We start from the raw sequence: 26,702 nt of genomic DNA on the forward strand, positions 1-26,702 counted from the left end.
AAAAAAAAGGGGAAGTTATGCACTTTTTTGAAGTGGAGTTTTTTTTATCAATATGAAGACTAAGCAGTCATTTATGACATCTAGGAATTTTCATCCCTAGCACTCCCTGAAGTAACATTTAACCAGTCAATATCCAATTTGGGTGAAGCAGAAAAATCAAAACTAATAAACCCTGCTCCAAACTAAGCAATAAACAGGAGGCTTTCCTAGTGGTCACCAAGAATTCACTAAAGAGGCCAGTATAGCTGAACAAGCAAAAAGAAGTGGAGAAAAAAATCTGTTAGTCTTCATATTGATATGATCACTGTTTCCCAGTGGACACAACACAATTGACTCCTGTACTATGCCTTGCATTCCACTAAGGACCAATATCTAAAATAGCTCCTCCTCTTGTAGGTTCCTGGACCAGTTGCTCTAAGAAGCAGTCATTTATGACATCTAGGAATTTTACATTCCTAGCACTCCCTGAAGTAACATTTAACCAGTCAATGTTGGGGTACTTGAAATCACAATATCCAATTTGGGTGAAGCAGAAAAATCAAAACTAATAAACCCTGCTCCAAACTAAGCAATGAACAGGAGGCTTTCTTAGTGGTCACCAAGAATTCACTAGAGGCCAGTATAGCTGAACAAGCAAAAAGAAGTGGAGAAAAAAATCTGTTCTTAGAGCAACTGGTCCAGGAACCTACAAGAGGAGGAGCTATTTTAGATTTTGGTCCTTAGTGGAATGCAAGGCATAGTACAGGAGTCAATTGTGTTATGTCCACTGGGAAACAGTGATCATAACATGATCAAATTTGAGCTGATACCGGGTGTGATGTCACAAAAGAGATCTACTGTAGAGGCTTTTAATTTTAAGTTGCAGATAAAATTTAATGTGGACAAATGCAAAGTGATGCACATTGGGAAGAATAACCCAAATCACAGTTACCGGATGCTATGTTATAACCCAAGAAAAGGATCTGGGTGTCATCGTAGACAATATGAGGAAACCTTCTATCTAATGTGCGGAGGCGGCTAAAAAAGCAAACAGGATGCTAGGAATTATTAAAAAAGGGATGGCTAACAAGACTAAAAATGTTATAAAGGCCCTGTATCACTCCATGGTGCAACCTCATCTGGAGTATTGCATTAAATTCTGGTCTCCTTATCTCAAGAAAGATATAGGCCTCCTTTTACGAAACTGTGCTAGCAGTTTCTAGCATGGGGAGCCGTGCTGAATGGCCCGCGTTGCTCCCGATGCTCATAGGAACTCTATGTAGTATCATGTCAAGAGAAATTTCCAGTTTAATAATAATCTCCAAATTCATTCATAAGGAAATACTTCGATACCCGATCCTCAGAGGGTCAAATTACCCAATGGTTCAAGTGAACAGAGCTCACCGAATCCGATCTTCACAGGATCCAAATGTATCTTTTTATATATATATATACTTTTTTTTATCACATTTGTCTTGTCCATAGATTATAAATATAGAATTTTTACTTAGCTTTTATAATTTTTAAAGGGGAGCGCCTCCCCTTTAAAAATTATAAAAGCTAAGTAAAAATTCTATATTTATAATCTATAGACAAGACAAATGTGATTAAAAAAAGTATATATATCAGTGTTCTCCCCAGAAATTTTTTCCAGCCGGGTGGCATGAAAAAGTAGCCGGGTGGGCAGGGTGGGGAAATTTGGTAGTGGGGAAAATTAAATGTATACTATTTTTATTAGTTAATTATTATTATTTTCCAATGCTCGATATGACTTCCTTTTTTAAGGTTTGACACTTTACTAAATTTAAGAAGTATCCAATTCTAGAAGTGAATAATTAGATATTCACCCTCTTTCAAATAGTATAGAGGTTTAAAAAAGGGAAATGCTTTAATGAAGTCATTAGGTTCAATCTAACCATTTATTTCTGCATGAATTTAAACAACTAAAAAAAAAAAAAAAAGATAAATATAGCTCATCCAGTCATACAAGAAATGGCTGTACAACACCTCTAAAAATGTTTTGATCACTAGGTTCCTTCCTGAGGTCTCACTGAGGATATGAAATAGATGCTATCCCTACTTCCAGACCTCTTCCACATAATTTATGCAGAGGTATTACTGAGCCTTGAAGGGCACCTGTGTGATTGATCTTTATCTGCTTCTTTTTTATTTTGCTATACTGCAAAGTAAGAGCTAGGGCAAAACAGTATAGGTAAAGATGCAGGTAATAATTAGCAATGTATAAAAAATATTTTATTTTTATTTGCTTATAATGTCATTTGAAAGCTGCTTGATGATAATACAACTTTAATTTAATTCTTTATAATGGGTGTGTCTGTGTGTTGGGGGGACAACACCTATGTCAACAGTAAAGTTAGAATAGGGTCATTAAATCCAGTGGTGTACCTAGTATATATGACAGCCAATGCTAATCATTTTTTAACAAACCCTCCTCTATATAAAAAAATATATTTTTTAGTAATAATCCATGAGTCACACAATAAGGGTGCATCTAGGAAAAGGCAGCATCTTAAACACTGCAGTGAGCACGATAGCACCAACACATGCATTGTAAAACTAAACAAACCAGATCCTACACAGTCAATTGATCCCGTAGTCGATGCTAACAGAAAACCATGTCCTTTTCATACACACAGAACACAGATACACCCTCGCCCAATATGGAATAATCACAAACTAAAAATAGAAATATGTAGACAAAAATTAAACTGAACAAAGAAACCAGACTCTGCATACAATGCAACACCATAGAAACAGTGACACATGTCCCCTAATACTGTGCAAAATATAAAGACAGTAGATGTAAATTTGAAAAAAACTTCTACATAACAGTCACCACTTTACAAATTAACAAATAGAAATAAAATAATGAGAAATATGAAAATACCATTTTATTGGACTAATCAATTTTTCAATTAGCTTTCAGAGGCCAAATCTTTCTTCAAGACAGTACAGTATACAGCTGTTATGGTATCCTGTCCTGACCTGAGGAAAGGGGTTTATTCCCCCCCAAAATTGCCTTATTTCCATTTCCTATTGATAAATTTTAATCAATACAGTTACAATACTACTTGATTCTACGTAAAGCAACAAAAATATTTTTTTTCTACCTTTTGTCGTTTCTGCTTTAGTCATCTTCTCTTCACTCTCTTCTTTCTATTTAGCATCTGTCCTCGCTCCCTTCCATGCAACATCTGTCCTCTCTCTTTGCCTCTTCCACCCTGCCTCTGCCCTCTCTCTCTCTACCCCTTCCATCTACTGTCCACCCTATCTCTGCCCCTTGCATCCACTGTCTACCCTTTCTGCCTTTTCCATCCAGTGTCTGCCCTCTCTCTGTTCCATACGGTATCTTCCCTCTTTCTATGTCCCTTCAATAAACTCTATATCCTGTGCCCTTTCTCTCCTTTGTACATGATTTATTTCAGCTTCAACCCCTCTCCATTTTTTGTCTCCACCCTTCCCCTATGCTCAGGCATCTCTCTCTTCTCCTTTCCTTCCTTCCTTCCTTCCCACTCCACCCCATGGTCTGACATCTCTATCTCCTTCCCTTCTCTCCCCCTTCTCCAGTATCTGCCTCCTGTCTTTCCCCTTTGGTCCAGGCTTCTCTCTTTCTCTCCGTCTTTCTTCTGTGAGGAGATCATATTGATCTTGAACACTGAATAATTCTTCCACATTCTCCATATCACTGTACTGTAGTCTGGTCCAGCAGACTGCTTTGGCACTATTACATGGGTAATAGTAAATTCATTATGCATCAGCTTTACACACAGAATGCCACAAGTCTCTATTTCTTGTGCTGTGTTTACATCTGCCAGCAGCAGAAACTTGTGAGACAGATCCCTTGGCAATACTGCACTTCGGAGCCCTTTGACCATCTGGTTCTGTATGGCTGCAGGCTTTAAAGCTCTGTTTACTGGAGGAGACTGTCCAGCATACATAGTTGCATCACTCTTAAGGATCTGATCAGAGATTACATTAGATAAGGTAGTATTTTTAGGCATGGAAAAACAGGACATGTTCTCCTCAATCTGCTCAGATGCCCTTTAATGTTCATCTGATCTCGGGCTAAATCTTGCCTCCTGAGCTGATCTTCAAAGGAGAGCGGAGTGAGGGCCATATCGGCAGTGAGATCCGTTTTGGGCCGCATGTTGTGCAGGGCTGGACTAAGGCAAGTTGTAAGCTTCCTTCTATCGCTGACCTAACTTCCATAAGTCAGCAACGGAGGGAAGCTTACAACTCGCTGCTCTCACTTGCTTCGGGCCTTCCTCATTGCCGGGTCCTGCCTTCACGGAAACAGAAAGTAGGCAGGACCAATGTTCCCTCTAAGGATTGATGAGGTGTGTGCAAAAAAAAATGGCAAAACATAATTAAAGCATGGTAAAACATAATATTACAAATATTATATGGCGAGACACAGCATGGAGAGCATAGCACGCACGGCAAACATGGTATTACAAAGCAATGGGTAACATAGTATGACATGACTTGGCAAAATTGGTAAGACAAGTGTGCTTGATGAAACATAGCATGGAAGACAATTAGTGAAGAAATCTGTATCTGTTTCTTTCACGATAAAATACATTGTAGCAGCCTCTATGCAAGCATGTTTATATGAATGCTACTCATCACAGGGCAAGATTTTTTGTTCAAGCTATCTAGCTGTACTTATGATTAAATCAACAGAAAACCACAAAATTCAAATATAGGTTTTCAGACACAAGCGTAGACAATTCAAAACTATTTCCCTGCTTTGTATTGTTGCCAAGTTATTTTGGAACTGTGGACAAACAAGTTTGCTGAATTACATCTTTAAACAGATTCATTTCTTAGGGGCCCTTTTTACTAAACTACATTAAGGGCCCCTTTACAAAGCCGTAGTAACAATTCCCACACAAGTTTGACATAGTCCATTCAATTCCTAAGGGCTGTATCACACTTGTCACGCTAGGGCACTAAGTATTAAAGCACGCTTAATGCAGGATAAATGGCCTAACACAGGATGTGCTAAAGCAGTGGTCTCAAACTCGAGGCCCTTGTACCACACGCGGCCCCCCAGGTGTTATTTTGCGGCCTATGGTCTTGTACCCGGTCTTGTACTCTGGGCAGGAGAGGCTCCGGCATCAGTGTCACTGACATGCAACTTCCTGCTGCCGTCATGTATGCTAGGTCTCCTGCCTTTGCGTATCCAGCAGATACGCGAAGGCAGGAGTCCCGGCATACACGATGGCAGCAGAAGTTGCAAGTCAGCTGGCGCCAACGCCGGAGCCTCTCTTACTGCCCAGTGTATGAGATCGCATACAAAACCGCAGCTGCAAAATACAGGTATTGCTGGACAAGGGAGCAGGCAAGGGAGAAGGGGTACTGCTGGAAAAGGGCAGCAGGTAAGAGAGAAGGGGAACTGCTGGACAGGGGGGGAGGTAAAAGGAAGGGAGAAGGGGAACTGCTGAACAGGGGGGGAGGCAAAAGGAAGGGAGAAGAGATCATGTTGAGTTGGAGGGGTAGGACAGAGGGATGCCTCTGAGGGAAGAGGCAAAGACAGAGAGAGAAAGCGTGCAGGAGGCAGAAAGTGTTGGACTCATGGAGAGGGCAAGATGGATGGGGAGGACAGAAAGGAGAGAAGGAGAAATGGGGAAGGGGGAGAGGACAGAGAGTGAAAAGTTGGACTCACGGAGGGAGAGAGAGAGAGAGATGTTGTTTGGTTGAGGGAAGGAGGATCAGAGGAGAAGAATGCAGGAGACGAGAGAAAAAATGTTGGACTGGTGGAAAGGAGGGAGAAATGTTACACTGGGGAAGGGGGAGAGAACATAAGAATTGCCGCTGCTGGGTCAGACCAGTGGTCCATCGTGCCCAGAAGTCCGCTCCCACAGCGGCCTTTAGGTCAAAGACCAGTGCCCTAATTGAGTCTAGCCTTACCTGTGTACGTTCTGGTTCAGCAAGAACTTGTCTAACTTTGTCTTGAATCCCTGGTGGGTGTTTTCCCCTATAACAGCCTCCGGAAGAGCTTTCCAGATTTCTACCACTCTCTGGGTGAAGAAGAGTGAAAAGTTGGACTTATGGAGGGAGAGAGAGAGAGAGATATGTTTGGATGAGGGAAGGAGGGCCAGAGGAGAAGTATGCAGGAGGAAGAAAATTAATTCACAATGCAAAGAAATTTGACCATGTTACCCCTTTACTAATTAAATCACACTGGCTTCCCATAACCCATCGAATTACCTTTAAAATTTTATTTTTGGTTTACAAAACATTGAGCTTCAACGAACCCCAATATATTGCAAAAATGATCGTCCCACACAAATCTTCTCGTTCTTTAAGATCCTCCTCATTACAATTGCTCTCAATCCCCTCGCTAAGAATCATAGGCACAAGACGTAATGATATGTTCTCAGTGAAAGCCCCTACACTGTGGAACTCTCTTCCAAATTTTATTAAAAACGAAACAGACCTCGTTGCGTTTAAGAAAATTTTAAAAACATATTTATTTCAAGACGCATTTGACTTATGAAACAAAACATTTTAGGTTCTCACACTCTTCTCATCTCATCTTGACCCATTACTACCCAATGTGCTTTCCTTTTGATGTCAAATTCTAACATATAACAAAATTGTAACTTTTCCCCTTCCTTCCCACCCCATCCTGTTCGTCCAACTCTGTCTGTCTTTTAAGTGACTTTTGTAAACTTAATGTATTACCACATTCTGATGGTTTTTAAACTGTACATCGCTTAGATATTGTTATAAGCGATTCATCAAATAAAGGTTAAACTTGAAACTTGAAGAGAGAAAAAAATGTTGGACTGGGAGGGGGCCAGAAAGGAGGAAGGGAAGAGAGATGGATTGCAGGAGGCAGAAAGGAGGAAGGGAAAGGAAAGGAGAGAGATGTCAGACCATGGAAATAGGGAGGGAAAGAGAGAGATAGGAAGGACATGGAAACGTAGATTTTGAGAAGAAAGCAGAAAAATGGAAAAATTGAATGTTAAGTTAATACCAAAGATGGATGCAAGGCAGAAAGTGAAGACCAAGAGAAAAACAGTCAATGGACAAGAAGGCCCTAGAAACATAGTTATAAGCACAGAAAAATAAAGTCACCAGACAACAAAGGTTGGGAAAATGATTTTATTTTCAATATAGTGATTGAAATGCATCAGTTCTGAGAAAGGAAAGATGCTACACTTTAACTGTGAGGGCCACAGAAAAAATAGGGTACTTGGAAGGCTGAAGAAAAAATAGCTAATGTCTTCTTAAAGAAATGACATTTTTACGAGGTAAAACTCTTTATAGTTTATTAATCTTTCCTTTAACAGTTAAAAGAAAGATTTATAAACTATAAAGAGTTTTACCTCATGCAAAATTGTCATTTCTTTAATAAGACATTAAGGGCTCCTTTTACAAAGCCACGCTAGGGCCTTAACGCATGGAATAGCATGCGCTAAATTGCCACATGCGCTAGCTGCTATCACCTCCTTTTGAGCAGGTAGTAGATTTCCAGCTAGCACGTGCTATAGCACACTAATCCGGTGCGTGCATTAAAACCGCTAGCGTGGCTTTGTAAAAGGAGTCCTATTTTTTCTGCGGCCCTCCAAGTACCTACAAATCCAAAATGTGGCCCTGCAAAGGGTTTGAGTTTGAGACCACTGTGCTAAAGCATTCAGTGTTAGATTTGCCATTTGCACTTTTCTGGGAAGGTTAGCACCAGGGGCACAGAATAGGAATGGAAAGTAAACACTGTTGAGCTAGCATGTTGTAATTAGCATAATGCTAACTGTCCATAATGCGGGAGCACTTAGCTAGGGTTACCATATGGCTCCAGAAAAAGGAGGCTGGATTAAGACATTCGGGTTTTACTTCCATTGCTTTCAATGGAAGTAAAACCCATATGTCTCAATCCATCCTCTGTTTCCTGGAGCTATATGGTAAACCTCCTAGGTGCCTCCTAAATAGGTGTATGTGTGCTCCTACATTCATTTTTTGAAATGGCTATGGACTAATATTGAATTTCTGGCTTTATTAGCAAATAGAAAAATGCCTATTTTCATGGCTGTGCTAGAAATTGGTTTAGCACGCGAGAAAGTCCTGTGTTAGAGTGTGTGCTAAGACCATTTATTAGTGCAGATATCAATTACCATGTAGTATAAACATATGTCACAGAGTTCTCATTCCTTATTTATCCTCAGGTCACTGTGCTCATCCCAGCAGAATTTGTTGTCTCCTCTTCTCATGCTCTCTGTCTTACTACCATAAGAGCCTGGATAATCAATATGACTAGTCCTTTGCTCCGAAATGGGCTTCCCCTGCCCCTTCATCTAGATCACTTATTGATTTAATTCAAGGAATACTTGAAGACTACTCTTTAGGAAACGTGTCAAACATAAGGCCAACGGGCTGAATCCAGCCCACCTGGTCATTTTATGTGGCCCGCAGTGACTGTGCGCCTGACACTACACTCTCCAGGAACCTCCTTGAGTCCCAACTCCCCCACCTACTACCTCCCCGCCACTAAAATTTAAATCTTCAGGCAGCCAACACAAAGCCAGCCTCCCGCTGTCAGCCTGCCCTGGAAATGCTCTTTCTGCAGCATCCTGCCTACCTGGGAAGAGAAAGTGCTGCAGAAAGAACACTTCCAGGGCAGGCTGACGGTGGGAGGCTGGCTTCGTATCGGCTGCCCTAAGATTTTAAATTTCATTAGCAAGGAGATGGTAGCTGGGGGTGTCCGGAACTGAGGATTGCCGTACCGTAGAATACAGTCAAAAATCACAGGAAAGGTCAGGTACACTCAATCTGTATCACAATGTTGAGTGACTAAAAATGGACCAATCGAAAAGTGTGAATTAGTCACTCTGTAGTCCTCAAAGGTGAACTTGAAGAGATATCATTCAACTACTGTTGGAATTAATGCTCAGAGACATGAAGGCAGATGTAACCGTCTCACCACTCAATCATTGCATTGTCCAATACAGTGTCAAAGTGATAACGATGGTAAATATAAAACTTGCTATTGCTAAACAAGCTCTAAGTTCTGTATCTTATATTAATGACTCAAAATTGAGGTTATAAGAACTTAACTTGAGAATCACTGGTTCCGACGTGACATGTTTCGGTACTGCTTCAGGGAACCGACATTGCACTGCTACATCACCTCAAAACGTTAGGTAATGAAGTCTCATGAAGCATCAAGCTAAATCACATTTTCGCCATTGAATTACAGCATTAAGAAGAAGTGAATTTGGCTTGTAACTTTTTTATTTATTCAATTTTCTATACCATTCTCCCAGGGGAGCTTAGAACGGTTTACATGAATTTATTCAGGTATTGAAGCATGTTTCCCTGTCTGTCCTGGTGGGCTCACAATCTATCTAATGTACCTGGAGCAATGGTGGGATTAAGTGACTTGCCCAGGGTCGCAAGGAGCAGCGTAGATTTGAACCTACAACCTCAGGGGGCTGTAACTTTAACCACTGCTCCACACTCTCCCCCGCTGGGAAAACAATCTATGTTTTAGATTTCAGCCCTTTATTTGATTGAGTTTGACACCCCTGCTTTAGGAGATGCCTATCGGGTATAATTCCCCCTTTCCCCTGCAGTACTTAGGGTATTATGTAATTTCCTTCCACCTAATTATTTATAATATATTATAAATCACTTAGGAAAGTTACTAATTGAGCGATATATCAAACACTAATTAAACTTGGAAACTTTGAAGTCTGGATTTATATTCTTAAATATTTCAGTCCTTCTCTCTCTTTTACTGGGTTCTCCTACAATCTAAATTTAGCAACATGTCTGTCTGTCTGAATGCTTTCTACAATCATCAATTGGACCATTCATTTTTCCTTATGTCCAAATAGCGTATCAAAAAAAATGTTAATCAGCTGAAGGTATTGTCAACACAGCAGTGCTTTCATAGTTCAGGACTTTACACACAGCAGATGATAGCAGAAAGATCAAAACCAACTAACCCATCCATTCTGACCAGTCACTCCTCACTCATAGCCATAGACAATAACAGCTTATATCACCTCTGATCCAAGACAGTTCTTGTCATCCTCCTTTGTACTTTCCCATTTTGGTAGATAAACTTATAAGATCTCCTTTTAAAAGCAGGAGCTCATCAGAGCTAAACTGACATGAAATTTCCTGAACATCACTGGTAGCCACTTGTCACATGCAGATCTAACACAGCAGAGGAACTCGGGATAAGCTACAGCAAATATGCATGGTTTAGTTAATATTGGTATCATCGTTAACGTGAAAGCATACCACAAAAATTAAGACAAACAGAAAATAATGACACAAGGTGAAAGTTTATTTTATACCTTTTAGACATTTTAACTTGTTGTTGTGGCCTTTTGAGTATAGTAACACTCATTGACGTTAGGAGTGGCCTAGTTGTACAGCTACTGCCACAGCACACTGAGGTTGTGGGATCAAATCCCAATACTGCTCCTTGTGATCCTGTCCAGACAAGTCACTTAATCCTCTGTTGTCCCATGTACAAAATAAGTGCCTGTATATATATGTAAACCACTTTGAATGTGTAACCACAAAAAGGCAGTATACAAGACCTATTCCCTTAACAAACACTACCTTTTCTATCACCTAATCTTTTAAGAAACTTGCCACGGAAATTTTGATAAAATTAGGATACCTCCTATTCCTGAGACATGTCCATACTGAAAAAAAAAAAAACCCAAAAAACCACAAAACACCCTAAACAGACAGGACAGAATTCAGCAAACAAAATTAATACAGATATACTGACTATGACAGATATACAAACGGCCAGCAAACAAATAAGTGCATTTCATTGATATCATATCTATGTTTATATCTGTTTAAAAACATTCGCTTATATGCTTTCCATCACCTATTTGCAGGGGATTTTTTTTCTGGGTAAACACAGCTAAGTACGTATTTTGTCTGCAGGCAGCAACACTTTACCAGCCGTCCTAGTAAATAAATAAAAAGTATTCGCAAAACGCAGCAAGCGCAGACTTCGAAAAGCCTTGGGCAGCGCTGCGTATTCTGGCAAAGAGTAAGAACCCGAGCGAGAGAATGCCTTGGGCCACTTACCTCCCTATTTACCCGACACACTTTTTTTTTTCCTCTTCTCTAAGTAGAGAAACACAAAGGGTAATAAAGGGGGCTGTGAACTGGCTCTCCAGTGAAATGACTCCAGCCAGGGCCAAGCAGGCAGAGGGATTCTGTTGCTAAGAGGCTTTCGCTCTCTCTTTCTCTCCGGCGCAGCTAGAGATTCTCCAGCCCTGCCATCCCACGAAAAACCGGACCGCAAAGCTGCCGCAAAATTCACGGCAAGAGGCAGGGGAAAAGGTGTTCTGTCCCTTTAAAAATAAAAATAAAAATTTCTCCTCAGCTGCTAAAGGGGCTCTCAGGCTGTTTAAGAGAAAGATGGGAGTTTTATCACTGCGCATGTCACTGACGGGAGGCGGAGGCAAAAAAGGAGGGGGAACCGGCATGCACTGAGGCCGGAAACAGGAAGTGATCCGTTGGTTTGGGTTGCAGACGCTGCGCGGGCTGTGTTTCCACCTCCCAGGAGGCATGGAAGGGACGCTTCTAAAGGGCATCGCGTGAGTCCTTGTGACGTTGGGTTGCTTTGTTTTCGCTCGAGGTTTGGGACCTGGAGGCAAAGCGGCATTGCACGCGGGAAAAGGAGTTGTGGTTCGTTGCATTTGTGTGTGAGTGTGCATGGTTAAAGGAAGAAGTAGCTGCTGATTACTTTATCTACCATAACATGCCGTTATATGTATATGTGCTTCCTGTCTTGCATGGTTCCTAATACAGTATATGCTTGAATATGCGCCAGTTGATCAGATAAAATATGGTAATACTGTATGTGATTTAGGTCACTTTTCTTTTAACGTGGTCCTGTTATTCCTCCTGAAAATTTTCAAGGCAGTATTTTTAACTGGTTGACGTGTTTTCAGAGAGATTTGCTCCTTGTGATGTCTACTTTCCGCAACATAAAAAAAAGTCTTTAGTTGGCCACAAGTCTGTATCTGTAGTGTGTGATGAGTTTTCTCCAAACTATACGGTACCTTTTTAAACGGTAGGAATATAAAAATAAGAATCCATATACGTTGAACCTACAAAATGGCTCTGGTAGGTCTTCTTTTTATTTTTTGCTCTTGAAATTTTTTTGATTTATAAAAAAGATTCTATAAACTTAAGATATAGAACTAAATAATAGAAGAACAATACAGTACATAGGCATAACAATGCAAATTAGACAATTAATATACAACATAGCTATTCAAATATGTAAATATACATAAGTTGCTAAATATATAATCACAGACATATACAGTAGAAACTTGATTATCTGGCTCCCAATATCATCCCAAATAATTTTCAAAACGTCATGTATCCTACACCAGATTCTATATGGAAACTCAGTAGCCCCTCTCATCCAATTATTCTCTACTGTTTGGTCAACATCAAAAAGAATCCTTAACAGAATCCAACTAAACCTGCTGTCCACAAAATACCTCCACTACTAGTGAATTTTCCATTTTATGCTAATTTATCCGGGTGTAAAAACCTGGAATGACCTACCAGAAGCAATCAGGAAAGAGACAAACTACATCATATTCAGAAAAAAACCTCTTTGCAATTAACTGTTTCAGCTTCTATATAGCACCCCCTGCTTCTAGGTCCTTCCTTTTGCTTCTCCATGCCCCCATCCCCTACTAATTTCCCACTTCCTCTCTAATCTGTCGCCTTGAGCTTGTATTGGTTTGTGCGACTGACAAATGGAAGATTAGATTATTTGGATGTTCGGTTATCTGTACTTGTATTTTGTGACTCGGCAACTACAGTAATTATGATTACCAATTAGTACTGGTTTCAAATTCATAATTATAAGTTACTGTGCCAGTGCTTGTCTACTGTGCTGCCTACACTTGTCGCTTGTCAATCGTAGAGCAACATGAGATGCATGTACACACCCTGTTCATTTTGTCTGTTTTCCTTTCACAATTGTATTTGATGCACAAATATTTGATTAAAAATGTCAAAAAGAAAGAGATTTGTGTTATTTTTCCATAAGAACATAAGAATAGCTTTATTGGGTCAGACCAATGGTCCATCAAACACAACAGCCTGTTCTGATGGTGGCCAATCCAGGACCCTAGTACCTGGCCAAAACCTAAGGAGTAGCAACATTCCACGTTACCATGATAAACATTTTTCAGTGTTTGAGGAATGAAGATTCGGATTGCAAGTTAGACAATAAGTATGGAGTGAGAACATCAACAATATTGGACATTAAAAAAACCTCTGCACTCATATTGAAGTTTACCTGTGCTCTGGATAACAAAGATGAAAACAACTGTTTACGTTAAATGTCATCAAAACTTATTTTCAACTAAACTATTGTAAGTCCTAATGTAGAACATCTAAGTTCCTAATTATTTATTTATTTTAAATATTTATATTTGTGAGTGCAAGTTGTTCTGTGTGACACTCTTTTCAATAAAGATCTCTGTATTCATGTAAAACCTTTTTATTTTATTATATACAGTATGTGTACTAGTATGTCATCTATTATCTGAATTTTTGATTATATGGACTACTCCTGCAATTAGTCCGGATAATCAAGTTCTACTTGTATTTATCAAGACTAGACCCTATAAATTTGGACTTGGAGGATGAGATATACAATGTCTGCATCTATGAGACAAACTTGGTTTTTTCTGTTCGTTTACATAAATTAAGATAGCTCTAAGTCTGATAGATGTTGGCATTGTCATCTCAAAGCAGGGACTTTAGATCATTTATTATTCTATTGTCCTTTTATTTTGGATTTCTGGAAATCAATATGAGGCCAAATAAATAGTTTATTGGAGAATCCGGTGGCCCTATCATATGATACTATTTTATTTGACATGTCAATGAGGGTAAAGAGTCAAATATCCTCAAAAAATAATAAGCTCTTGATAATTATGACTAGAGTCGCCATTCAACAAATTACATTTAATTGGAGTAGATTAAACTTTAATTTCTGGTGGAACTCTTTGTGTCATATATATATATATATAAGATGGAAAAAATATTAGCCATACAAAGAGGACATTTTAATAAATTCAAGGATGTTTGGGGACCATTAACAGATTATTGTAACGAGTAATAGCATTTTTCCCTTAATTGTGCAAGTGCAAAAGAGAGGGTGGGGGTGGGAGGGATTCTGTTCTTATATTAATTGTTTGGATTAGTAGAAAAAAATATATTATATGATATATGTGATTATATATGATATGGGAAGGGGGGATCATTTTTATTAGTTTAAGATGATTGTAACAGAAATTCAAGTGATGTTTGTAAGTTTAAATGTTATTTCAGATTACACTTGTTGTAAGTTGTAAAAATGAATAAAGAATTAAAAAAAAAAAGACTAGACCAGATTTTTAATACATGTTGGGAGGTTCACAGCTTATCAGCCAAGGATAATTCAAATTTGTGGATTTGTAGAACTGAATGCCACCAGAAGTGAATGTTGAGCACAGAATTTCTCTTTTCTAATTAGACAGAGCTGTTTTTATGGTAATTGCCAAGAGGATAAATAATAATCTCAAATCATCTTGGTCCAGAGATATTTTCAGAGCTAAAGAACTAAAAATTATAATCTTCAAGGATAGTGTCCCTTCAATGTGAAGTACTGTGGATATATGTAATTTTCCAGACACACATTCAAAAGTCATGAGTAGATTGACATTCGTATATGAAATACAATAGTGTACCTATTGTATTGGAGTTTTTGCAAGATCAGCACCAATTTCTGGATGTCATGCCAGCCACCAACATCCATTGAGGTATCCATAAAGCCCTAATGGTGAAAGAAATATAGTAACATAATAAATGACAGCAGATAAAGACCCGAATGGTCCATCCAGGCTACCCAACCTGATTCAATTTAAATTTTTTCTTCTTAGCTATTTCTGGGCAAGAATCCAAAGCCCTACCCGGTACTGTGCTTGGGTTCCAACTGCCGAAGTCTCTGTCAAATCTCACTCTAGCCCATCTACACCCTCCCAGCCATTGAAGCTCTCCCCAGCCCATCCTCAAACAAAAGGCCATATACAAATACATACCGTGCAAGTCTGCCCAGTACTGGCCTTAGTTCAATATTTACTATTATTTTCTGATTCTAGATCCTCTGTGTTTATCCCACGTTTCTTTGAACTCCATCACTGTTTTCTTCTCCACCACCTCTCTTGGGAGCGCATTCCAGGCATCCATTACCTTCTCCGTAAAGTAGAATTTCCTAACATTGCTCTTGAATCTACCACCCCTCAGCCTCAAATTATGCTCTCTGGTTTTACTATTTTCCTTTCTCTGGAAAAGATTTTGTTCTACCTTGCGGTTCTAGGCGTATTACAAAAAGAAGAGAATCTGGTCATATCTAGAAGATTACAGGGAAGCTATTGGTTTGAACATTTAGAGTCTGGTGATGGCCTGAGGATATTGGTTGTATCAGGAGTTTGTCTTGACATATTTTGTGAACAACCTGGTTTTTATTTCCCCCCTGAAGGTTTTGTAGTTTGTTGCCGAGATCAGTAAATTGGAGATGTGGCTGTCTAGTTTCGCTGCTTGCATGGTGAATAGACCATTGTGTATTTTTTTTTACGCTGAATGCCTTTCATTGGGGTGGTTGAAGGGTGTCTGAGTTCTCCTAGGTCTGGAAGAGTTGTTCCGAGTTAGGCGAGTGTTCAGGTAGGATGGACCATTGACATGTAGAATTTTGAAGAGCATGCAGTAGAATTTAAAAAGTATTCATGCTTGTATAGGTAGCCAGTGTGTGTCTTGATATTCAGTGGTGATATGGTCGAATTTCTTCAGTGAATAAATCAGTCCGAGGGCTGTGTTTTGCACTGTTTGAAGTTTTTATCTTGGAGGCGGGGCAGGGTAGGTATATGATTTTCAGTAGTTTAGTACAGTGTTTTTCAACCGCTGTTCCGCGGCACACTAGTGTGCCGCGAGATGTTGCCTGGTGTGCTGTACGGTCAGGGCCGCCATCAGAGCAGTACCACAAGTCTAGGGAGAGGTTTCGGTCCGCCCCACGTGGACAGGAGAGAGCTGGACGGGGGACCCGCGGAGTTCAATACATCTCGAGCCGCGAGGCTCGTCTTCTGTTCCTGCCTGCCCTGCAGCTAACATATAGCCGATCGCAAGCGTTCCCCGATGTCAGCGCTGACGTCGGAGGGAGGGCTTAAGCAAAGCCTGCCCTCCGACATCAGCGCTGACGTCGGAGAATACTTCCGTTCGGCTATTTGTGCGCGGCAGGGCAGGCAGGAAGCAGAAGACAAGCCTCGCGGCTTGAGCTTCGTTTTGCTGAGAAAGTTGCAAAGATGGGCTGGGAGGCAAACACGGAACACAAAAGGGGGGAGGGAGTGCGTTTTGGACACAAGGCATGAACTTGGGAGAGAGGAAGGGAGGGAAAGAGATGCTGAGGTAGGGGAGGGAATGAGTGTTTGGACACAGAAGGCATGGACTTTGGAGAGAGGAAGGGAGGAAAAGAAATGGTTGTGTACACGGGGAAAAGAAGAAAGGAGAATTTTTGGTCATAGGGAGGGAGTGAGGTACAGATAGTGGCATACCAGGGGGGGGCGGTGTGCCCCACCCCGGGTTTACGTCCCAAGGGGGTGCACAGCTGGCCACCCTCCAGTGTTGTCTCTAGGCCGGCAAACTGCGGCTCTTTAGCCACTTGAGTGCCACCGCCGCCAACGGTGTTGTTGGCGGTGGCAGCATTATAAAATACTTTCTTTGTGTTTATTTGATTCCTATTCAAGAGAATTACTTTATATATAGTCAATATAGGCACAGAGTTAAATTTTTTAACATTTTCTAATGGTGATGTGCCTCGTGATTTTTTTTCATGAAACAAGTGTGCCTTTGCCCAAAAAAGGTTGAAAAACACTGGTCTAGTAGGCTTAGTATTAGTGCCTGGACCAGGAGTCTGAATTAATTTTCAGATTTGTCTTAGGTTACGCATGGCTGCGAAGGCTTTCTGGACTGTTTTGTGATATGTAGTTGCATGGTACAGTCTCTGTCTATTGTCGCCCTTAGTATTTTTAGTTGGGGTTGTATGGGGTATGAGATGGAGTTTATTTCAAGATTCATTATGATAGGGGTTCTGTCGATTTTGAGAAGTAGGAACTTTGTTTTGTCTGGGTTTAGCTTTAGTTTGTGGTTTTTCATCCATTGTTTTAGTGTTTCTAGTGTTTTTACTGTTTTAGTGTTTCTGGTGTTTATTGCTGTGGGGGTCAGTTGGTTGAAGGGAAGGAGGATGGTGATGTCTGCATAGCTGTATGATGTTATGTTTAGTCAGTCTAAGCAAGTGACTAGTGAGTCAATATATAGATTGAAGACTGTTGGACAGTGGGGATCCATGGGGCATACCACAGGGGTTGTACCAGGATTCTGATTTTTCTTTCTTTGTTTTTACCCTATAGTTTCTGGATTGAAGGAATTCTTGGAACCATGTGTGTACCCTGCCTGTGATTCCTATTGTCTCCAATATTTATAGTAGTATGTGGTGATCTACCAGATCAAATGCTGCGATGAGATATAATTGTATGATTAGCATTTTTTTGCCTTTGCTCTAATGTTGTCAGGCTGAGTCCAGGAGAAAGCCTAGTAGTGTCTCTGTGCTGTAGTTGGTACTGAAGCCTGATTGGGAGGGGTGGAGTATGTTGTAGAGTTCTAAGTAGTCCGTAAAAGGTTTTGCCACTAGGCCTTCCATGAGTTTGATGTATGGAGGCTATAGGTCTGTAATTGGAATGTAGATCCGTTGCTCCCTTTGGGCCTTTCAAGATGGGGGTGATGATGATTTCACTGAGATCTTGTGAGAAAAGGCCTTTAGTGAACATGGACTGTACCCATTTTGTGAGGTGGGTGCAGAATTTCAGGCTTGAGGATCTTAACAGGTATGGGGGGCAGTAGTTGCATGCTGCATGACTGTATTTATTGTATAGTTTGTTTCTGTTGGACCATTGAATTTTTGGAAAGTTGGGACAAGATTCTGTTCGCTGCACATGACTCTTTCTCGGGTGGGGGGGGGGGTAGTGATCTCATCCAGTTGGGTTGGGGTTCCATTAAAGGTATCCCTAGCTATTGTGGTTTTGTTTCTAAAGAATTATGCAAGTTGAGAGGCAGTTGGGGGGGGGGAGGGAGGCATTGTTAGTAGCCAGATAGGGTTTGGTATCTGTGAGCTCCTTTATTAATTTGAATAATTTTTAGTATCTTGAATTTCTAAGTCTATCTGGTTTGTGTAGAAAGTTTTTCTTTTTTCTTTTAGTTTATTCTTGTATTGTTTAGTTTTCTCCAGGCTGTTTTTGTGTGTTCTTGGTGGTTTCTTCTCCATGCTCTTTCGAGTTGCCTACTTTGTCTTTTGAGTTGGAATACACTTCTCCCTTCAAATCCGCAGTTTCAGTATCCGCGGATTTGGTTATTTGCAATTTTTTTTTTTTTTAACAAAACGCTGCATCCTGGAGCTTACCTGGTGGGTTAGTGGGCTTTCGGGGCAGGAGTGATATTCCTACGCTCCTGCCCCGTGCATATCACTCATACAAAATGGCTGTGGTGAGTTCCCGTCGTAGTCTCGAGAGACTATGGGAACTCACGGCAGCCGTTTGTATGAATGATCTGCACGGGGCAGGAGCATAGGAAAATCGCTCCTGCCTGAAATCCCACTAGACCACTAGGTAAGCTCCAGGGAGGTCCGGGATGCCGGTGGGAAGACGGCCCAAAAGTTATTAGCGAATTTTCAATATTTGTGGGCCGGCGCTGCCCCTAACCCCCGTGAATATTGAAGGAGAAGTGTAGTTCATTGTCAAACCATTTATCTGAGTGCCTGCAGATTCTTTTTTTTGTTGTTGTTGATTGGAGTTGCGTCATATTGTCTAGGATGGTATTGCTTAGTGTGCACGAAAAGAAAATCCAACGGAATCTGCAGTAAACAAACAGCAAGCAAAAACTGCTGACCATGTGCAAGATGTAGGCACTGTTTATTACAATATTAATGCAGTATGGTAAATATACCACCTTATTACCAACCAGTGGACCCAACACGGTCCGTGTTCAGACAACACCTTCCTCAGGGGTCCGTGGTGGATAAGGTATATACAAACCGTATTGACCAAATCAAACAAATGCCGTTCCGGCTCCAAAGTACAGTGCAGCACTGCGTCGCTATCGCCTGAGGAAGGTGTTGTCCGAAACACGGACGTGTTGGGTCCACTGGTTGGTAATAAGGTGGTATATTTACCATACTGCATTAATATTGTAATAAACAGTGCCTACATCTTGCACATGGTCTGCAGTTATTGCTTAGTGTGCTCCAGTGGGTTATGAACTCTTTGGGGTTCCCTTCTGGGATCAGGGTGTCTGTATTCCAGAATCTTTTGACATGTTTCATAGGTTATGCTGTGGTGTTTTGTTGTTTTTTTGTTTTGTTTTGTTTTTTTGTCTAGATTTTCTATGTGCCCAGTTGATATTGAAATTGTGTATTTATAGTTGTCTGACCAGAGGGAATGCGTCCAGATTCCGTTTGCAGTGTGATTCTCTGAGTGAGTTGTTGTGATATGAAGACTGCTATGTCGAGTTGATGTCCCTTTTCATGTGTGGTTTGGGGATCTAGGATTTTGTAGGAGAGGGCTTCTAAGGAAGAGAAGAGGTTTTCTGCTTGTTTGAAGGTTTTGTCCTCAAGATGCAGGATTAGATCTCCAAGGAGCAGGTTGTATGCAGACGTTAGGGAGTTACGGAATATGAATTCTTTGAATTCAGGTTTTGCTGTGTTTCATTTCCCTGGTGCTATGTAGCAGCTCTTACCCCTCCTAACTCTCTTCACAGTAAATAATACAACATTTATAGATCCTCAGAAGTACCACCTAGCACTCATACAAATTCATTGTGTTGAGCTTTATGTACTACTTCCTCACTGGATCTTTCATACTTTTCTATTAGATTTATAAATACTTTTTTCCACCTTAGTGTATAAATAGTTTAAATACTTAGCTTAAAACTTGTGGTCATGCTTTCAGGGATTTATACCGCCAACATATTTCACCCGAAGGGGTTTTATCAAGGCACCATATCTATTTCGAAAGCTTAACGCCACTGTAACCGACCACTGAATAGATGGAAAAAAAGTATTTATAAATTTAATAGCAAAGTATGGAAGCTCCAGTGAGGAAGTAGTACATAAAACCTGACATAATGAATTTGTATGAGTGCTAGGTGGTACTTCTGAGGCGAAAAATGGTGAACAGAATGCTAGGAATGATTAAGAAGGGGATCATGAACAGATCGGAGAAGGTTATCATGCCACTGTACCGAGCCATGGTATGCCCTCAACTGGAATACTGCATCCAGCACTGGTCGTCGTACATGAAGAAGGACACAGTACTACTCGAAAGAGTTGAGAGAAGAGCGACTAAAATGGTTAAGGGGCTGGAGGAGTTGCCGTACAGTAAGAAATTAGAGAAACTGGGCCTCTTCTCCCTTGAAAAGAGGAGACTAAGAGAGGACATGATCAAAATATTCAAGATAATGAAGGGAATAGACTTAGTAGACAAAGACAGGTTGTTCACCCTCTCCAAGGTAGAGAGAAGAGGGCACTCTCTAAAGTTAAAAGGGAATAGATTCCGTACAAACGTAAGGAAGTTCTTCTTCACCCAGAGAGTGGTAGAAAACTAGAATGCTCTTCCGGAGGCTGTAATAGGGGAAAACACCCTCCAGGGATTCAAGACAAAGTTAGACAAGTTCCTGCTGAACCAGAATGTATGCAGGTAAAGCTAGTCTCAGTTAGGGCACTGGTCTTTGACCTAAGGGCCGCCGCGTGAGCGGACTGCTGGGCACGATGGACCACTGGTCTGACCCAGCAGCGGCAATTCTTATGTTCTTAATAAATTAGCCTTCACCCAGCCCACTCGTATGATGCTTCTCATATTATAAATATAAACCAAATATTTGTATATTTGTAGACTTCTCTCTTCACGATGATGGTCTGCCAGTTCAATCCTCGGATGTGTGGATTGGTATATGGCTGTCCGTCTTCCTCAAGGAGTGGGCCAAAATTACCACAGATCAGTGGTTTTTAGGCACTATTCTAGATGGCTACAAATTAGAATTGGCTTATTCCAATTGTTTCTTGGAGTCCCCTGCTGTGCTCCTTGCAAACAGGAAACAGTTCTGGCCATGCTTAGGGCCATGGGAGCGGTGGTCCTGGTGCCGTAAGGGGAAGAAGGTTCAGGTAGCTATTCCATCTACTTCATAGTGCCAAAAAAGGGAGGCTCCTTCCATTCCACGTTGCCCCTCAAGGATGTGAACAAGTTTTTGAAAGGTGTTTCTGATTGTGGCAGTCTAAACAGAGTTCCTGACATTGCAGGAGTTGAAGATGGCTTATCTGCATAGTTTCAGAAAACTAATTGACTTGCACAGAGGAGTTTAGTAACATAGAAACATGATGGCAGATAAAGGCCATTTGGCTTATCCAGTCTGCCCATCTGCTGTGACCATTCTCTTCCTCTCTCTAAGAGATCCCACATGACTATCCCAGGCTTTCTTGAAATCAGTCTCTGCCACCTCCACCGGGAGACTATTCTACGCATCTACCACCCTTTCTATAAAACAAAAGTATTTCCTTAGATTACTCCTGAGCCTATCACCTCTTAACTTCATCCTACCCCCTCTCATTCCAGAGCTTGACCCTAAAGTGATCTAAAGACCAAATATCTTCAAAATAGCATGATATTCTACCAGTGGAGTAATCGTCTCAAATTTATTAACATGACATAATCTAGCTGAAGTATATTTTGAAGGGTTTGTAACTTGATACATTTCCTGGCACAACCTATATATAGAATATTGAAATAGTTTAACTGGGTCAAGATGTGAGCTTGAAACTAAAATTTAAAATGATCATACTGAAAATATCTAGTCCTACAGAGTAGTCTTAATTAAAAAAAAAAAATACTTGTGAAAGATCTATTTATATTCACAGCATCTTATTTAAGATGGACTACCAATATCCACAAAATTGGGGAGGCCTCAGCTGGGTCGCCCTGATCTTGCCCCTTCCCGATCCCCCCCCCCAAAAAAAAAAAAAACCAACCCCAAAGAAAAACAAATGCAGTCGGGTCCATGGTGAATTTTCCGCTAAGAGAAGTTTATTGTAGGCAGCAGCATGGTTACATAACAATAAGCAATACAGTAGTTATCACTAGCACACATTCCTCAATAGGCATAACAATTCTTAGCACTAGCAATAACTTCTTATCTATCACTAATTTCTACCCGGACTATTAGCTGTCCTAATCTAGACCTGGGAGGTCATACCATCAGACTAAGCGGGGGAAAACTCTGGCCGTTGCCATTTATATTAATCATTTCAAAAATGTTGCTGATTGTATATGAGTAGGCACTGCTGTTCAAGCCGTGCTCTCCTCCCACTTGGCCCAAGCCACCGTCCAAGCTTCTCAGGCCCTGTTGACTGCTCATGCCCTCTTGTGCTGTTCAAATGAGTGGGTACTGCTGTTCACTTCTGGGACATGCCCCTCCATCCAAGAGGGGTTTCTCATTTGCCATCAAGGGGTAGGAGTTCTCACTTTAGAGTGGCACAAATCCTACTCCCCTTCCTCCTACATGGACCCTCCTCCGCTCATCTCGTGGCCCCCCCCTGGGGTCACCATTCCTGCCATAACTCAAGGCAGTGACTCGTTACTTTCTGAGAGTCCCCACCTGTACCCTAGGCCCCTATGCTGCGGCTTCTTAAATAACACTAGCAATTGCGTAATGGGTGATGAGCACCTAACCGCCCCCCCCCCTCCCCCCCCCGGGCCATCCTCTGCACTCCTCCCTTGGGCTTCACTTGTATACTGTGTGGACTCATCCTTCCATCAGCTTACCTGTTTGCACTTAAAGGATTAAGCAATATTGTGTGGACTCGGTTCACCTGTCTGCACTTAAAGGATTAAGCAGAACAACACCCAAAATGTGTCTGCGTATATTCTGGCAAATTTCTCACATCTACGAAGCCTCTTATCAGTAACTCAGCGCTGTGGGAGAGGTCCCACCATTTCACAAATGTATGGTGAATACCAGCGCATGGGTATTCCTATCTGGACCCCATTATGCCTTGAACTCTCAGCCATGTGACTCGTTGGCAAACTAGCCCTCCTGTGGTCTGGCAAGCGATCCGTACCACCTTTGCACCCCATGAAATATACAGGACATGCTACGTGTGAAGCTTCCAAAAGAAAGGCTGATTGTTGTTACTGAAGCCAGTCAATGGCCTCTACGAAGTCGTAGCTCAAAAGTGGGAAGAGAACCACTTCGCCCTCTCATACTAGGAGATCCAATGCATCGCATAATTCAACCAAGGCCACAGATTGGGTCTAGTGAAGAAACTAGGGGTGCCCCGCTGAGTCATCTATGATACCTGGTAACATAGTAGATGACGGCAGCTAAAGACCCGAATGGTCCATCCAGTCTGCCCAACCTGATTCAATTAAAATTTTTTCTTCTTAGCTGTTTCTGGGCAAGAATCCAAAGCTCTACCAGTACTGTGCTTGGGTTCCAACTGCCAAAATCTCCTTCAAAACCTACTCCAGCCATTGAAGCCCTCCCCAGCCCATCCTCCCCCAAACAGCCATATACATACCGTGCAAGTCTGCCCAGTACTGGCCTTAATTCAATATTTAATATTATTTTCTGATTCTAGATCCTCTGTGTTCATCCCAAGCTTCTTTGAACTCCGTCACCATTTTCTTCTCCACCACCTCTCTCGTGAGCGCATTCCAGGCATCCATCACCCTCTCCGTAAAGTAGAATTTCCTAACATTGCTCTTGAACCTACCACCCCTCAACCTCAAATTATGTCCTCTGGTTTTACCATTTTCCTTTCTCTGGAAAAGATTTTGTTCTACATTAGTACTCTTCAAGTATTTGAACGTCTGAATCATATCCCCCCTGTCCCTCCTTTCCTCTAGGGCAGGGGTGTCAAAGTCCCTCCTCGAGGGCCGGAATCCAGTCGGGTTTTCTGGATTTCCCCAATGAATATGCATTGAAAGCAGTGCATGCAAATAGATCTCATGCAGATTCATTGGGGAAATCCTGAAAACCCGACTGGATTCTGGCCCTCGAGGACCGACTTTGACACCTATGCTCTAGGGTATACATATTCAGGGCTTCAAGTCTCTCCTCATACATCTTCTGGTGCAAGCCTCCTATCATATACAAATTGTGGATATGCCAGAGGTTTTAGAGAGGGCAGTACTATCTATATCTATATATATCTCCCACTTAGCGGTAAAATTATGAGGATGACGTCCATCTACCTTCTAGGGCATAATGATGAATCTAATGATAAAATGTTATACAAGCAGGTAATAGATAGGGCAGGCCAATGAGTTCTGACGAGGGGAATGTCATTCAACGATCGCAAGTGGAGATGAGCAGGTGATCCTTTTCCTTGGAGTGGGCATTTGAAGCTGATCAGAGGGATCCCAGGTATTATCTACCAAGAGACACCTCATGGCGTACATAGGGGTTATTGCTGAACTGCTGCAAAAGTCAAACTTACCTTCCTTTATGGACATGTCGAGGAGAGAAGCACGATCAGTGACAAAACTCTATACAATATAAGACGCTCCACATCCTGGCCCATTGTTCTGGACTAAAATGTATGATGTGCAACCCATAACTGCAAGAAGGAATGAGTCAGCTCAGCCACAGAAACGCCAATATAAACTGCACAAGGTGTATGGGAAGTGCCATTGAATGTCATTTCACCAGAATCAGTATGTGACAAAGCTTAAGGGAACCACCACCATGAACGTTGCCCATCCATTCAGTCCTCCAAATGGCAAGTTTCAAAATCAAAATACTACAATTGCATAGGATGGAAATCAGCAGTTTTGCTTACAAGGACTAAACCAGGACTAGTTGTGGAGGTGACCACAGACTTTGACATGCAAAGTCAATGTAATGTAATACTGCGCAAGAGGAAGGTTAGAGACCAGGAAGGTTAGAAACCTCCCCATATTCCATTGGTCTATTGGATAACTAGACAACAGATCTGATCTGCCTGTCTTGATACTGGAGATAGAGAGCCTGGATAGATACGGAATGACATTGAGACCGTAATAAGTGATGCGGCACTTTAGTAGATGAAGAAAGCCATGAAGTTCAAGGCTTTCCGAAGGTATAGAATTAGAATAAACCATAACAGGAGTCATATCGGCCATTGAACAAAAATGAGAATAAATCCATGTCATAAAGGTCCCATTTTTTGGGGTGTCTTCGCAAACATTTCCAAATACATCATGGTGGCCCAATAAGGGGCCCCCTCCAACTCAGGATCTATTGAAATCATACCCTATCCCTTAAAATTCCATTGATTTTCTGAAATTGCTGCCCATGGGCCACTTGACACAAACTGACCCACAAGTGAAGCTATATCTGACCGGGTGTTTCAGCATCCCGTTCAGCAACACAAGGAGCGATATCTAAAAGATATTATTAGAAAACAGAATCAAAACATGTTGGAATCAGTGTATCATATACGGAGGTGTTAATCAGCCTTTATTGAATATGCATCATGATGCGAAGTGATGGAAAGTCTAAGCCAGAGGCCAGCTGGACCTTTGCCAGAGAAAAGCCACCCATGTTAACCGAATAGTCAAGGGATAGCATTGGGGAAAATGAACTGGAAAACAGACACTGAAGCAAGGCTATAGAAGTTAATTGAAGACATCACAGTGATTAGAGCTTACCACCAGACCAGCCATCTGATATTGATGGTATCCCAATCTAAGTGCATCAAAACACAAAAGGTGCTACAGCAACAGATTTAGGAGGAAAACATGGCCAACCAATTGCTGGGAATCACTGTTCATACCTGTACCAAAATGGTGACCCCCCAGGACTGACAACTACAGGACAATTAAATTTCACACGCTGGCAAATATGGCTACAATTAATGCGGTGACAGTTTACAATCATATGCTTGAGTAAAAAATACAGCAAAATGGGCAGTCGATGGTAGGGGGCTATATAGCAAAGCTTCTGACTGCGTAGACTACAATAAAGTGTGGAGAACTCCAGCACTTAGAAAATTACCTAAAATCATAAGTGACACAGGGCCTCTATGAAAATCAGGCCGACTAATCGAGACTGAACTATGGCCACCTAAATGGTTCCCAATCATGCATCCGGTGACTGTGCATGTGAAATCTCATGGTGAAAGCCATCTTCAGAAGCCAATTGGGAAGGACTCCAGCAGAGGGAAAGCCCAAGAGCAGGCTTGAATCAGTGAGTCTGCTATTTATTTAATTTTTTTTTTTTTTCCAAAGCAAAGCTATTTGAATCAATTCAGCCAAATTGAATTGGTGAATCAGTTCAAATTGGGCAGCATTTGGTAAGAGGTCTATAAAATCCTGAGTGGAGCAGAATAGGTAAGCATAAAGCCATTTTTTTACTATTTCAAAAATAATTTTTTAAAAACTAGGACATTGCCGTAAAAATTGCATAGTAGTAATACATTTAAAGCAAATAGGAAAAATATATTTTCACTCAATGTTAAGCTCTAAGTCACTGCTAGAGAATATGGTAAAAGCAATTAATTAGAGAATGACACTGGGGAAAAAAAATCTGTCCCCGTCACCGGACCACCATCTCCTTCACCGTCCGGA

General features: G+C 41.2%; 2 protein-coding genes across 10 annotated transcripts in view; one reads left to right on the forward strand and one right to left on the reverse strand.

Annotated features, from left to right (window-relative positions):
* The window catches only part of MBD5 (methyl-CpG binding domain protein 5), a 271,962-nt gene extending 260,527 nt beyond the window's left edge, over positions 1-11,435 (reverse strand). For 2 of the 4 annotated variants that reach the window (XM_033947320.1, XM_033947316.1), the window contains exon 1: positions 11,068-11,434. The gene's annotated coding sequence lies outside the window, so the exon portion shown is untranslated. Of the gene's footprint in view, positions 1-11,067 lie in introns of all 4 variants that reach the window. The other 2 variants (XM_033947317.1, XM_033947319.1) reach the window with 2 other exon arrangements.
* The window catches only part of ORC4 (origin recognition complex subunit 4), a 115,465-nt gene continuing 100,178 nt past the window's right edge, over positions 11,416-26,702 (forward strand). The window contains exon 1 of one of the 6 annotated variants that reach the window (XM_033947321.1): positions 11,416-11,582. The gene's annotated coding sequence lies outside the window, so the exon portion shown is untranslated. Of the gene's footprint in view, positions 11,691-13,135; positions 13,389-26,702 lie in introns of those variants that run through there. The other 5 variants (XM_033947326.1, XM_033947323.1, XM_033947324.1 and 2 more) reach the window with 5 other exon arrangements.

This window comes from Geotrypetes seraphini, chromosome 5 (assembly GCF_902459505.1).
Source record: "Geotrypetes seraphini chromosome 5, aGeoSer1.1, whole genome shotgun sequence".
NCBI classification, from domain to species: Eukaryota; Metazoa; Chordata; class Amphibia; order Gymnophiona; family Dermophiidae; genus Geotrypetes; species Geotrypetes seraphini.